Source organism: Mustela erminea, chromosome 1 (genome assembly GCF_009829155.1).
Source record: "Mustela erminea isolate mMusErm1 chromosome 1, mMusErm1.Pri, whole genome shotgun sequence".
Lineage (NCBI taxonomy): Eukaryota > Metazoa > Chordata > Mammalia > Carnivora > Mustelidae > Mustela > Mustela erminea.
In genome coordinates this window covers 148,224,024-148,235,809 of record NC_045614.1, presented here as the reverse complement: position 1 = coordinate 148,235,809, position 11,786 = coordinate 148,224,024, and the positions used below count along the sequence as shown (strand labels likewise).

The 11,786-nt window shown below is 41.3% G+C and overlaps 1 pseudogene; it reads left to right on the top strand.

Moving 5' to 3' along the window:
- Nucleotides 1-4,654: 4,654 nt before the first annotated feature.
- On the top strand, nt 4,655-5,358 carry LOC116592894 (annotated as a pseudogene).
- Nucleotides 5,359-11,786: the final 6,428 nt, after the last annotated feature.

The following is an 11,786-nucleotide window of genomic DNA, read 5'->3' as shown; positions in this document are numbered from 1 at the left end:
TGTAACTTAATTTGGTTAATCTTTGAAATTGGATTTGAGATAAGTGGGTGAGTGTGGTGAGCTGTTCAACTGAGTCATAGAATTTATGGTACAGACTGAATTTTGTAGCTGGGGAGTCATTTTAAAATATGATTTCCAAAACTGTTGTTAGCAACAGAGGGAGACCTTAGAAGATTCTCCACACTAACCCCACCCTAAGTCCTTATGAAGAATCAATATCTTGTTAACAATGAATATGTAAATAAGGGCAGTTAAGTTTGTAAAGAATGTGTCTAAGAATTGAACATATGAATTATATAAAGATAGATAATAGAGCTACTTAAGTTTTTTTCTTTTTTTAGGAGGGTTAAATATGCTGTTTGATTTTTTTCTTTAAAGATTCATTTATTTCAAGAGAACACACGCACGAGCAGAGGGAGGGGCAGAGGGAGAGAAGCTCAAGCTGACTCCCCGTTGAGCACTGAGCGCTACTAGGGGCTTGATCTCACAACTGTGAGATCATGACCTAAGCTGAAACCAAGAGTCAGATGCTCAACCAACTGAACCACCAAGGCCCCCTTATGCTGTTTCATTTTTTTAAAAAAATTTCATGAAAACTGTTATAGTACACTTGAATCTAAAACTTGTCTAAATAAACACATATTCAAAATTAGAAGAGCCTAACATAATGCTGTCTCTTTGAATCCTAAAAGCAGAATTTGGTCTGGTTCATAAGGGGAACTTATATTAAATAGCTAATCTCTCTAGACATATGGAAATATGACATCCATACACATTTTTTTCCCATTTCACTTACTTTACCACTCAGACTTTGGGAATCTTCTCGTAAGTTGTCTATGACTCATCCTTGTGTCAGATGACTTAATGCTTCCATCTAACCAAGAGACGGGAACATGATTATTTAAGAAATCCACCATCCCCACTCAGGATGCCAGGAGCCTCTATGGGGGCTAATCTTGTGGCTTGGCACTTTTCATCTTTTCTTTTTCCTTAGAAAATCAGAGCTTACAGTTGGCCTGCTAACTGGCATTTCTTTTATCCCTTGAGGGTATTTCTGGGTCAGTATGCTTTGATAGTGTATAAAAGACTATAGAAGAGCCCAGCTAGCTTTCTTTGTGCAGAGCAAAACAAACCCTGTTCCTCCTCTTCCTTCTTTTCTTTTCCTAGTAAAATTGCTAATGTTTGGAGTAGTCCATTCCTAGCCACATAATTATCTCACTGGAATTTTCACAAAAACACTTATCAAAAAAGAAAAAAACACTTATCAAAACAAGCCAGGCACTGTGGTTTCAATTTTACAGATGGAAAAGTGGAGACGCACAAGAGCTTCATTTAAAGCCTCAGGTCACTTAATTATCAAGGGCAGCTGCTAAGCTCCAAGCAAAGTCTGGGCCCCAGAACATCTTGTACACTCTTTCTGAAACACATCTCTCCAGAAAACATCTAATACTTGCTGGAGACTTGCTTCCCCACCCCCAACTGAATATTGGACAAGGATACAGTGTAAGCCCTCATTGTTCCTGTATACTTGTTATCTATAGTGGTGATTTTTGTGGTTAATAATCAATTCTAGGCATTAGAGTTCTCAAGTTGGTACAGAAAATAGTACTTCTTGATCTTTTTCAATAGACCATTTACGGAAGGAGAGTCTGTGGTTTCTGTTTGAAACTGACACTGAAACCAGCAGTTAGAAGATACATTTACCTAGATTCCTAGTTTAATACTGACAGGATATACCCTGAAGGTTACATTCCCACATGAATAAAAGAAGGATGATACCTTTAAGAAAAAAGAAGGTCTTAAGAGCACACACACACACACACACACACACACACACACGGCAATCCAACTCTACATTTCCTTGGTTTAGAATCTTCTCTGTCTGGTTCAGAAAAAAAGATGATCAAAATCTTAAAGTAGGTTGCTTTAGTTGGCTAGAAGGAAAGATTAAGGTTGGAATGAGAGAGATAAGAGCGGGGTTGGAGAGTTATTGCTTATTCATTGAGCTGGGCAGGGGAAATCGGCAAAGGAATTGAGCCAGTTATAAAATCTAGGAATACTGGGGAAGAGAGAGAAGGAATGACAACTTGTAGATTGTTTTACTGGGCATTTGCAAGGGGATCGGTCTTCACATCTTCCTTAAGTATTCAGTCTTCTTCTTCTTCTTCTTTTTTTTTTTTTTTAAAGAATTTAATTTTTTATTTGAGAGAGAGAGAGCATGAGCGGGGGAGGGACAGAGGGAGAAGCAGACTCCCTGCTAAGCAAGGAGCCCAGTGAAGACTCTGGATCCCAGGACCCTGGAATCATGACCCAGGCCCAAGGCAGCCACTTAACTGACAGAGCCACCCAGGGACCCCAAGTATTCAATCTTCTTAAAGCTCCTTTACATACAGAGAAGTCTATAGTATCCTTCAGTGATTTTTGGTGTACTGTTTTTACTTTGCTTGTAGGGTTGCCAGATTTCGTAAGTAAAAATATAGGTAGCCCAATTAAATGTGATTTTCTTACAAGCAATGAATATTTTTTTATGGGTGCAAGTCAAACATTGTACGGGATGATCTTCTATGAAAAATTAATATTTGCAATTTGAATTTAACCAGGCATCCTGTATTTCACCTAAAAACCCGATTCATTTGGCTAAGATATAGATAAAACAACAGAGCTTATTTTATCAGCTTGCTTACAAATTGGAAAGAAGTTTCCAAGAGGTTTCTGGGCAGTAACAGCTGTTTCCAAACTTAGCTGCACCTTGCAACCATCTGAGGAACTCCAGATTCTGGTGATTTTGCTCTGAAATATAATCAGGGCATGAGATTTTTCAAAGCACTCCAGGTGACACTAATGTGCCCCAGTGAGGAGTTGGTGACTGATGTCCAATGGTTCTTATCCTGCACTACACCCAACAAAGACCTAAGAAGAGACTTTTGGAAAATACCCATACCCAGATCCGACCCCAGAGCAAATAAATCGGGGCGGGGGTATAAGGGAAGAGGGATGGGTCCCCTACGTTGAGATTTAGGAAAATCTCCCAATGAATGCTGTTCCTTCAAAAGTCAGAAAGTCCTAAATTAGAGACTAAAATATGGCATGCGAGAGAGTGCAAATATAGGAAACAGTTAAAAGTTTATGTTTAATATTTTACATTATAAAATTAATATTTATTATAATAAATTCAAGGAATAAAGAAGCATATAAAATAAAGATGACTCACCCAATTCTACTTTCCAGGGGTATCCACTGTCAAAGCCTTGATCTGGTTTTCTTGGGCCAAGCATAAAGGGAGGAGGAGAGGACCAATGAGAAACAAACGATAAGTGTCAATTACTTCACTTTTAATGGACTAGAACTTTGTCATGTCACCACTTCAGGGAAATGCTGTGTTTCTTCCAGGCTTCACTATGAATCTCTGAAACTGGGCGCTATGTAACATAAGGGGAGAAGGGGAAGAGAGATGGGGGAGGACCAGACAACCTCTACCACAATTATATTCCCGTCTAGACATCCCCCATGTAATGGCAGCGGCCTTAGCACTCCTGGCTGTTCCATCCTCTCATACACTGGCCTCAGAGAGTAGGAATGACTAACCCAGCCACTGAGTTGGAAAAAGGAACTGGGCCGAAGTGTCTCAGACCACTCTTTTTGTGTCTCTTCGGGGAAGGCAAAGTATCTTGCAGAAGGCACACATTCCTAGCTCCTCTTTGGGGTATGTTTTATAGAGTCAAGCTTCTACCAGGGATCACTCTGGTTTTCTAGCTCTGCCTGAGACAGAGAGGGTAATTCTGATTCTACACCAGTCTGTAAACCTTTGCTGCAGAGAACACCACATGTCCTTAAAATAGCCTTATCAGAATAAAAATACTTTGTATTTCCTTTCTGTGTCTGTCTCGCAAGTGGTTTCATTCACAAAGTAATCTCTCAAAACACCAGCAATATATAGTTTCCCTTTGAAAATTACAGAGATATCAGTAAAGAAAACAGTGTAAGTTCTCCCTGATTTTCATGTCCAGACAGGTCTCATGACCACATCTCAAACCAGAGGCATGAACATGTCATAAACAGAAAATCACAAAACCAAATAGGATGGGGAGAGATATGCAAACATATGAAATGCAGAGAAAAACAGAAAATTTTTACTAGTAGAGAAAATAATAGCAAAGCAATTGAAGGGAATAAAATAGACACTGAAATCTGCCAGGTATATACCTAACTGACAACTTGTATGCCTGATTCCTGAATAAAATATTCCCCATCAAACCATGTCATCTGTATGCCACCTGTCAGGCCAACATGAAGCTACATTAGGTCCCATCTAGGCAAGCATTGTGCTCAATTTCCCATTAGCTGTATTAGGTTTCCTTACTTAGGGTAATGGCCTCATTGTCTTTGCTGGACTGACACTCCTTTCGAACTGACAATAACAGTTCTTCAAAGCAGGAAAATCTAGCAAACAAATAATAGCCTTTTACAAGTACATATATACGCAAATAAATATGCATATACACGTCCATCATTGTATCAATGGATGAATGAATACATAAACTTCTATGTTCCCCATGACGTAAACAATATAAATATTTCTGTTGCTGTTGTAAGACGGTAATTTAGTTTCCTCTCTATAGTTAGACTGTGAAATTACTCTGGTTTATTGAGGTAGACTATAAGTATGTGCTTAAAACCGCGTTGGAACATTAGAACACAGAGGGCAGCGGCCGCCAGATCCGTACCATGGTTCCAAGCCCGAGGCTCGCGCCGCTCCTGCAGCTCCTGGTGCTGGGACTGGAGCGGGCGCTCCTGGGCGCCTCGGCCCAGGAGCCCGTGCCAGGCACCAGCCCAGCCCTCGGGACAGCTCCTGGAGTGCAGACATACGCAAGTTCACGGACTGCACGTCATGCCCTGCCGGCGAATTCACAGTGCCTTCTGCCTGGGCTTCTCCGCAGCCCTTCCAGCTTCCTGTGGAGTTATTCTTAAGAAAATACATTGCAAGCCCTAAGGAGTAACTGTGCAAGCAGCTGAAACGTAAGCCGCATTCCTGTTCTCGGGCTATTGAACGCAATGGCCGGGTTGGGGCAGGATCCCACCATCTCCATGGCACACGATGCCCAGGGACGGGGCATAAGCTAGGAGCTATGAAAGGATGTGACCCTCAGTCCCTCCTTTCTGCACCTTGAGACTGCTAGCCCAAACATCCTGCTCCTCCCTTATCCCAAGACTAACTCCCTGCGTTCCTACGCGTAGGGGAGAATGCAAACCTGCTTTAAGATATTTGCCGTCCTGTGTACTCCTTTGCCACGCTTTGAGGCAGCTGTCCTTGCTTCTCTTTCTCTCTCTCTCTTTCTCTCTCTCTCTCTCTCTCACACACACACAGCTATGTGCAGGATTCAGCTGCTGCTGCTCTCGATCGCAGAAGCAGCGTTGCACGGCCGCTCGGATTGGTGTAGGAGAACTTTCAGTGCGCAACTACACTCCCATCCCGCTGCTGTGGCCCATCTTGTGGCGGGAGGGCGTGGGGTGGGGAGGTAAGCCTAGCCCTCCCGCTGGGTGGGACTGCTTTCTGGCTTCTTGGTCAGCAGCTGGTGCTGCAGCAAAGGGAAGTTTACTACTACCATCCAGGAGGCCGGCGGGAGTGCCTTCCAGAAAGGACAGGGACAGTCCGGCGCGCCAGCCAGCAGGAGGCCCCACCCATTCATCATTCCTTCTTTCATCAGGAGCCAGCCCCTGCCCCTCAGTCCGCCCTCCAGACAGCCAAAGCCAGACTCGACCGAACAGCGGTGTGGAAGGATGGGAACCGGTATGACCTTTGTGAGGCCTGGGTCTCTGCTCAGAGGAGCCTTAGAGGGTCTGCGACTACCCTGTCTCTGGTTCCAGCATAGAAAAGGAGACCTGCGCTGGCTCACTAGTGTCAGACAGCTGACACTAAGGAAGCTCGGCATTTGCACAAGGCCTCCGCCTCCGACACCACGCCAAAGGCTTGAGCGCCAGGTTGACACAAGGCACAGGCACACCGCCAGGCCCCACCCTCTCAGATGTACTGAAATTCCACCCCAGCCCCTCAGCCTGAGGGATTAGGCACCAGCTCCAACTGGCCCTAAGACGCCTCCCCTCCCCCTTCAAATGAGGGGATATTTATTTGGGGGAGAAAGTTTGGAGGGGAGAGAGAACATATTAATAAAATCAATTTTAACTTTAAAAAATGATTTAGAACATTAGAACAACTTGAAACAGTTTTTTTTTTTTAATCGCTAAGATTCCAATGTTATGAAAGATGTTGCATCACAATGTTTTTAAATCACTGCTAAATTTTTGGTGCGGTGGAAGGAAACTGGAATATAGGTGGAGATCTGTACTTTTACTTTTGGTTCTAAGTACGAATTCATGGTGTAAATTTGGGCACTATCTGGGCCTCTCTCAGTTTCTTCATTTATACCATAGAGTGTAGAGTAGACAGTCCTTAGTGCCCCTTTAACTCCAAAATCCCTTGATTCTATTTATTAAAAGTTCTAGATTAGTACCAATATATTCTTGGCTAAAGAAAAAAACAATGAGCAGAGTTTACTGAAGAGCCCATGAGCTGGTGCTGCCCCCTATAACAGACTGACAAGGGTTGGGGGGTGAAACCAGAGAAATATTTTGTCATTCAAATTGCTTCTTTCAGTCTCTCTCTATGGGCCTATTCCTTCATAGTCAAGAATTCTAAAAAACCAAAACAAAACAAAAAACAAAACCCAAAACACCAATTTCTGTTTGTTTCTAACAGTTATAATGAAAAGAATTAAAACTCAAATAAATTATGTTGAATAACTATTAGCTAAGACAATTTGAGCAAGCATGTTAAAACTACTCAAGGCGAGGATTGTTTCTATAATTTTCCAAAATAAATTTATCTGAGCCTGGATTGCAGGAGAGATGGCACCATTTTAGGTGAATCTCTTTTTATCTAACAACAGTATTAGAAATATTAAACATATTTTAAGAGAATCTGGAATTCGATAATATGATAGAAAAATAATTCATATAAATAATTTCAAATAGAAAAACATTTAGTTATAGATTAGGTCTACACAAATACTAATAATATGAAAGTTCAAATTGTTTTAAAATTTGTGTTTACATTAAAGTATTATCCCCTGAATATTTTATTTTATAATAAAATTATGTGCTGTTAAAAAACAGATCAGTTCCATTGCTGGCAATAAAAGATTATCTTAAAACCTAGCATACATACAAAGTCTAGCTAAAGTATAACCAAAACCTATGTAAATGGAAAGTGAAGCTCCTAAGAGAGTGAGAAAATTTAGTAGAGGTCAAAATCAGGCACAATCTGAAATTTCTGACTATTAAATACAGGCTGACACTTGCTCTGGCATCCCAGAGAAGAGTTACCAATCTTTATTGGCCGTGGCTTAGATTTCAGCTGCTAAGATGAGACAGGAGATGAGCCATGGGCTGAAGTAAAGATGTAGTACTGGAACAGAGACTACCAAAAAAACGGGAACTTTCAAAGAGATACACTTCAGTGTAAAGTGTGAGCTAGAAAAAAAAAAAAATTCCACTGGCAAATAGAGCTCAAGAGAAAGTTTGACTGTTCAGGCTTGTGCTACAGGTAAAGAAAAAAAATTGCTCACTGAGAATTTGTAACTAAGACTTATCCTCATTGTTTTGGTTTTCCTATTTAAAATGCATACATCCAATGGGAAGCAGCAAACTGACAGAACAGCATAAAAGTGGTCTTCGATCGGAAACACCACTGGGATACTAGCAGAAGCAAAAGCACATCTCTAGGAGAGAGCATACCCTTAGACAAAACCCCTCAAAGCCACGTGGGCATCCCATCATAAACCTCAACTTGAGAGAACACATGAGGTAACATACCACCGTCTTCCTTTATTTCTGTTTCCTATGTTTCTGAGTTAACACACAATGACATACCATATACCGCACAGAGATGAAAGAAGCACAAGGCATAGTGGTTTAGAATGTAGCCTCTGGAGCCATGTCAAATAATGGTTTTGTGGACATAAGCTAGTTGAGTTCCTTGGTGTAAGACACTTTTTAAAAATTTCATCTGTAAAATTGGGGTTATTATAGTAATCTTATCTCACAGGATCATGAGAATTGAATGAGTCAGTACATAGGAAGTCCAGGCAATCAGAATGGTACCGGCAGTATAGGAGCACTAGAAAGAGCTCGCTGCTACCACTACCACCACCACCACCATCATCATAGTTCGTTAGTTGCTCACATTATACCACCTGTCTCATGATTAGGCTCGTTTTCCTCCACAGGTGCCTGGATGGATATTCATCTCTGCTAGAATTGAATCTTGAGGTAAACCCAGCAACTACACATCTCAAAGTTGTATGAGTTCATATGACTGGCTCCCTTGTGGAGAAGCAGCAGAACGAACTGTAAGAAAGTTTAATGAACTGTAAGAAAGTTTACCACTAAGCGAGGTAATTACGGAATATTTTAGAATCCACTGCTTACTTTTTGTTTACATAGTATGTGAAGAGGCACCACCGCCACCTCAACCTTAGCACCCAGCCCATCTCTGCCACACCCTCCAGTGAAGACGCAGCACCATGCCATTCCGGACCATTGGAAAATGGTGTGAGGAGATTAGCCTGCCTGATCAGATTTCTAGCAGGACTTTGAGACTGGGCAACTCTCCATGCTCTTCCATGAGCTGTGCTGTCTTCCAGGAGCTGTCATGTTTCTCACCTTTTATCCAACATTTCAATTTTCCTTCATTGCAATTACAAGAGGGAGGGGGAAATTCCTTAGCATTCCATCTTTTGTCATTACCTCTTGATGAAGTTTCTTCCTCCGAAAAAATGGTATTGATGTTTATCTCATGATGCAGATGTGAGAATCAAGTAAAACATATTTTCAAACAGAGTAATTTTTAGCTTATGTAATAATTCTTTAAATCTGTGCTGTAATTGCATACTTACTGGCTTTATCCTTGCTGAGGGATAGAGGACTACCTCTTCATTTCTGTCTCCTTTAACACCTAGCACAGTGTCATACTTGCATTAGAACTATTTTCACTCATTCGAAAAATATTTGTTGAAGATCTCGGATGCACCACTCTCTTGGGTTCTGTGTTTAACTGTAATAAACAATCAATTCCTGCTTTGCTTGATGAAAATTTGCTAAATTGACCTTTTCAGGTGTACTGACCATGTATTCAGCTTACAGACAAGACTGTAAAATGTATCTTATTCACCTCCAGCAGTGCCAGGAAGTGTACCTGGGCAAATGCCATAACCAGCCAGCCTGAACCTTTTGATTGAATGGGGACAGAGATACATTAGATGGCACCTGAGATGGTGCGAGGGACATGGTCTCTACTGAATGTGCCAACATCCCATTGAACACATGTTCATGTGGTCCTCATAGATGGGTATTTTCTTTAAAAGTCTGTCTCATTCATTAGTGTGTGAACCTCTAAGGGTAGTTAGTATTTGTGTATTTTTTACCTTTGCATTACCCTCTGCCTTCGGAAATAGTTCAATGCCTGAATTTAGGAGGTGCTCAATAGAGTAATTATAAATAGAATGAAATAGTGGAGAGAGGGTATATTTTTTAAACAGCAAAACTTTTTACTGGTTACTATAACAAATATTTCAAAAATATAGCCATTGATTGTTTTGTTATTCATTGGGCAGATACTGAGTGAATGCCTAAGAGGTACTATTCTTAACCATGCTAAGTGTTATCATGGATAATACTATGCTATCTCACTGATACATACTACATTGGAATGTATTATTCTGTTTTTCTCTTTTCTGGGGTTTCTAAGACATCTAGAGGCAAATAAATGGGGAACAGGTTCTGTGAAGGTCAACCAAATTACGGGAAACATTCACTTTCAGTGTTCGTTATCACTAGCCAAAAAGTTGTATTTGGTTTAGTTTATTAAATTCATACCTATGGATTTTCCAAGTTTGCATCTTCCAATATAAGTTAAATTAAACCTTTAACACTGGGGCAGGGGGCAGCAGGTCCTAAAAAGCAGCCAGCTATCCCAGCAGAGCAGGCTGCTATCCCTGGAATCACTGCTCATTCTATACTTGAACTTAACATCCAGCTGGTTGAAAAATTAGACTGGTAACCAGCTTATTGTATACTTTTTGGGAAATCTTGTCATTATAATTGTTTTAAAATGCATCCTTTACTGACAGTTATAAATTCCGGCAGCTTTCCTGCATGATACACTACTGCTGAAACCATACCTAAATTTTAATGTGTCTTAAGTAAGTGGAATAGGAATAAGCATTTATAAATAACTTGGTTATATCAGAAAGCTAGTCACTACTATAAAACACTACAAAAATGACTTTATTGGAATTAAACATATACGAAAACAAGGATCCTGAAGGAAACTGATATATAAGAAATACCTTAAAAAAATCCCTCTGAAGAAAAGTTTAAAAAAAAAAAATAACTCTCTTAGTCCATTTTGGCTGTTATAACAAAAATATCATAGACTGGATGGCTTATAAACAGCAAATTTATTTATTGCAGTTCTAAAAAAGTCCAAGATCAAGGCCCCAGCAGATACTGTGTCTGGTAAGAGCCAGCTTCCTGGTTCACAGACGGCTGTCTTCTCACGGCGTCCTCATGTGGCGGAAGGGGCAAGGGAGCTCCTCGCCTTCTCCTTTGTAAAGATACTAATCCATTCATAAGGGCTCCACCCTCACATTCTGATCATCCCCCAAGTCTCACCTCTAAATATATCACATTAGGGGTTAGATTCCAACATACTAATTTTAGGGGACACAGACATTCAGTCGATGGCATTCCACCCCTGGCCAGGACAAAATTCATTCATTTCATCCTAACAGCCAAAAAGTCTTAACTTGTTCCAAACTCAAAAGTCTGAAAGTCCAAAGTTGCATCTAAATCAGATAGGGGTAAGAATCAAGGTATGAGTCATCCTGAGGCAAAGTCCTCTCTATCTAGGAACCTGCAAAACCAAACAAATTATGTGTTTCCAAGATAAAATGGTGGGACAGGCACAGGACTGATATTCCTAGTCCTAAAAGGAGAAATAGGAAAGAAGAAAGGAGTGACAGGTCTTAGGTAAGTCCAAGACCACACAGCACAAACAACATTAAATCTTAGGGCTTAAGAATAATCTTTGACTCAATGCTCTGTCTTTTGGGCCCATTGGGATGGCCTTGTACCCACAGGGCTCAGAATGGCCTTCCTTGCAGAGACTCTCTACCCGGGCCCTGTGATCTCCAGGACTGGGGTTCAAAGCCTGAGTTTTGCCCAGATGGCCCCTTTTGAAATCAAGGTGAAGGCAGCCATACCCCCTTGACCTATGCACTATGAGATAGGGCCACATGGACCTGTACCCTCTGGACAGGTGGCCAATGAAGTCCATGCCATACCAGGGCGCACAAGAGCCACAGCTGGAGTGGCAGAAGCACACGGCAAGAGAGTGCAGAGAGCAAGCCCCCCCCCCCCACCATGTGAAGTAGTGCCAGGTACTGTGCACAAAGTTCCCATTGGTACTGAAGGCCCTTCCTTTGAACCACTCAGCCCCCTAGGCCCTTACATTATAGGCCTGTCATGGGAGAGGTGGCTCTTTTGACCACTGATGTGCCATCAGGGTCATTCTTCCACTGTCCTGGAGAAGAGTTTCCTGGCTTCTGTTCAGAAGGCTCACTCACACTGATCTTATCAGTACTTTGGCCATACCCTCAGTGTTCTCATTTTTTGCTATATGGATAGGCTGAAAATTTTCCAAGTCTTTACATTCTGCTTCCTTTTGCTTA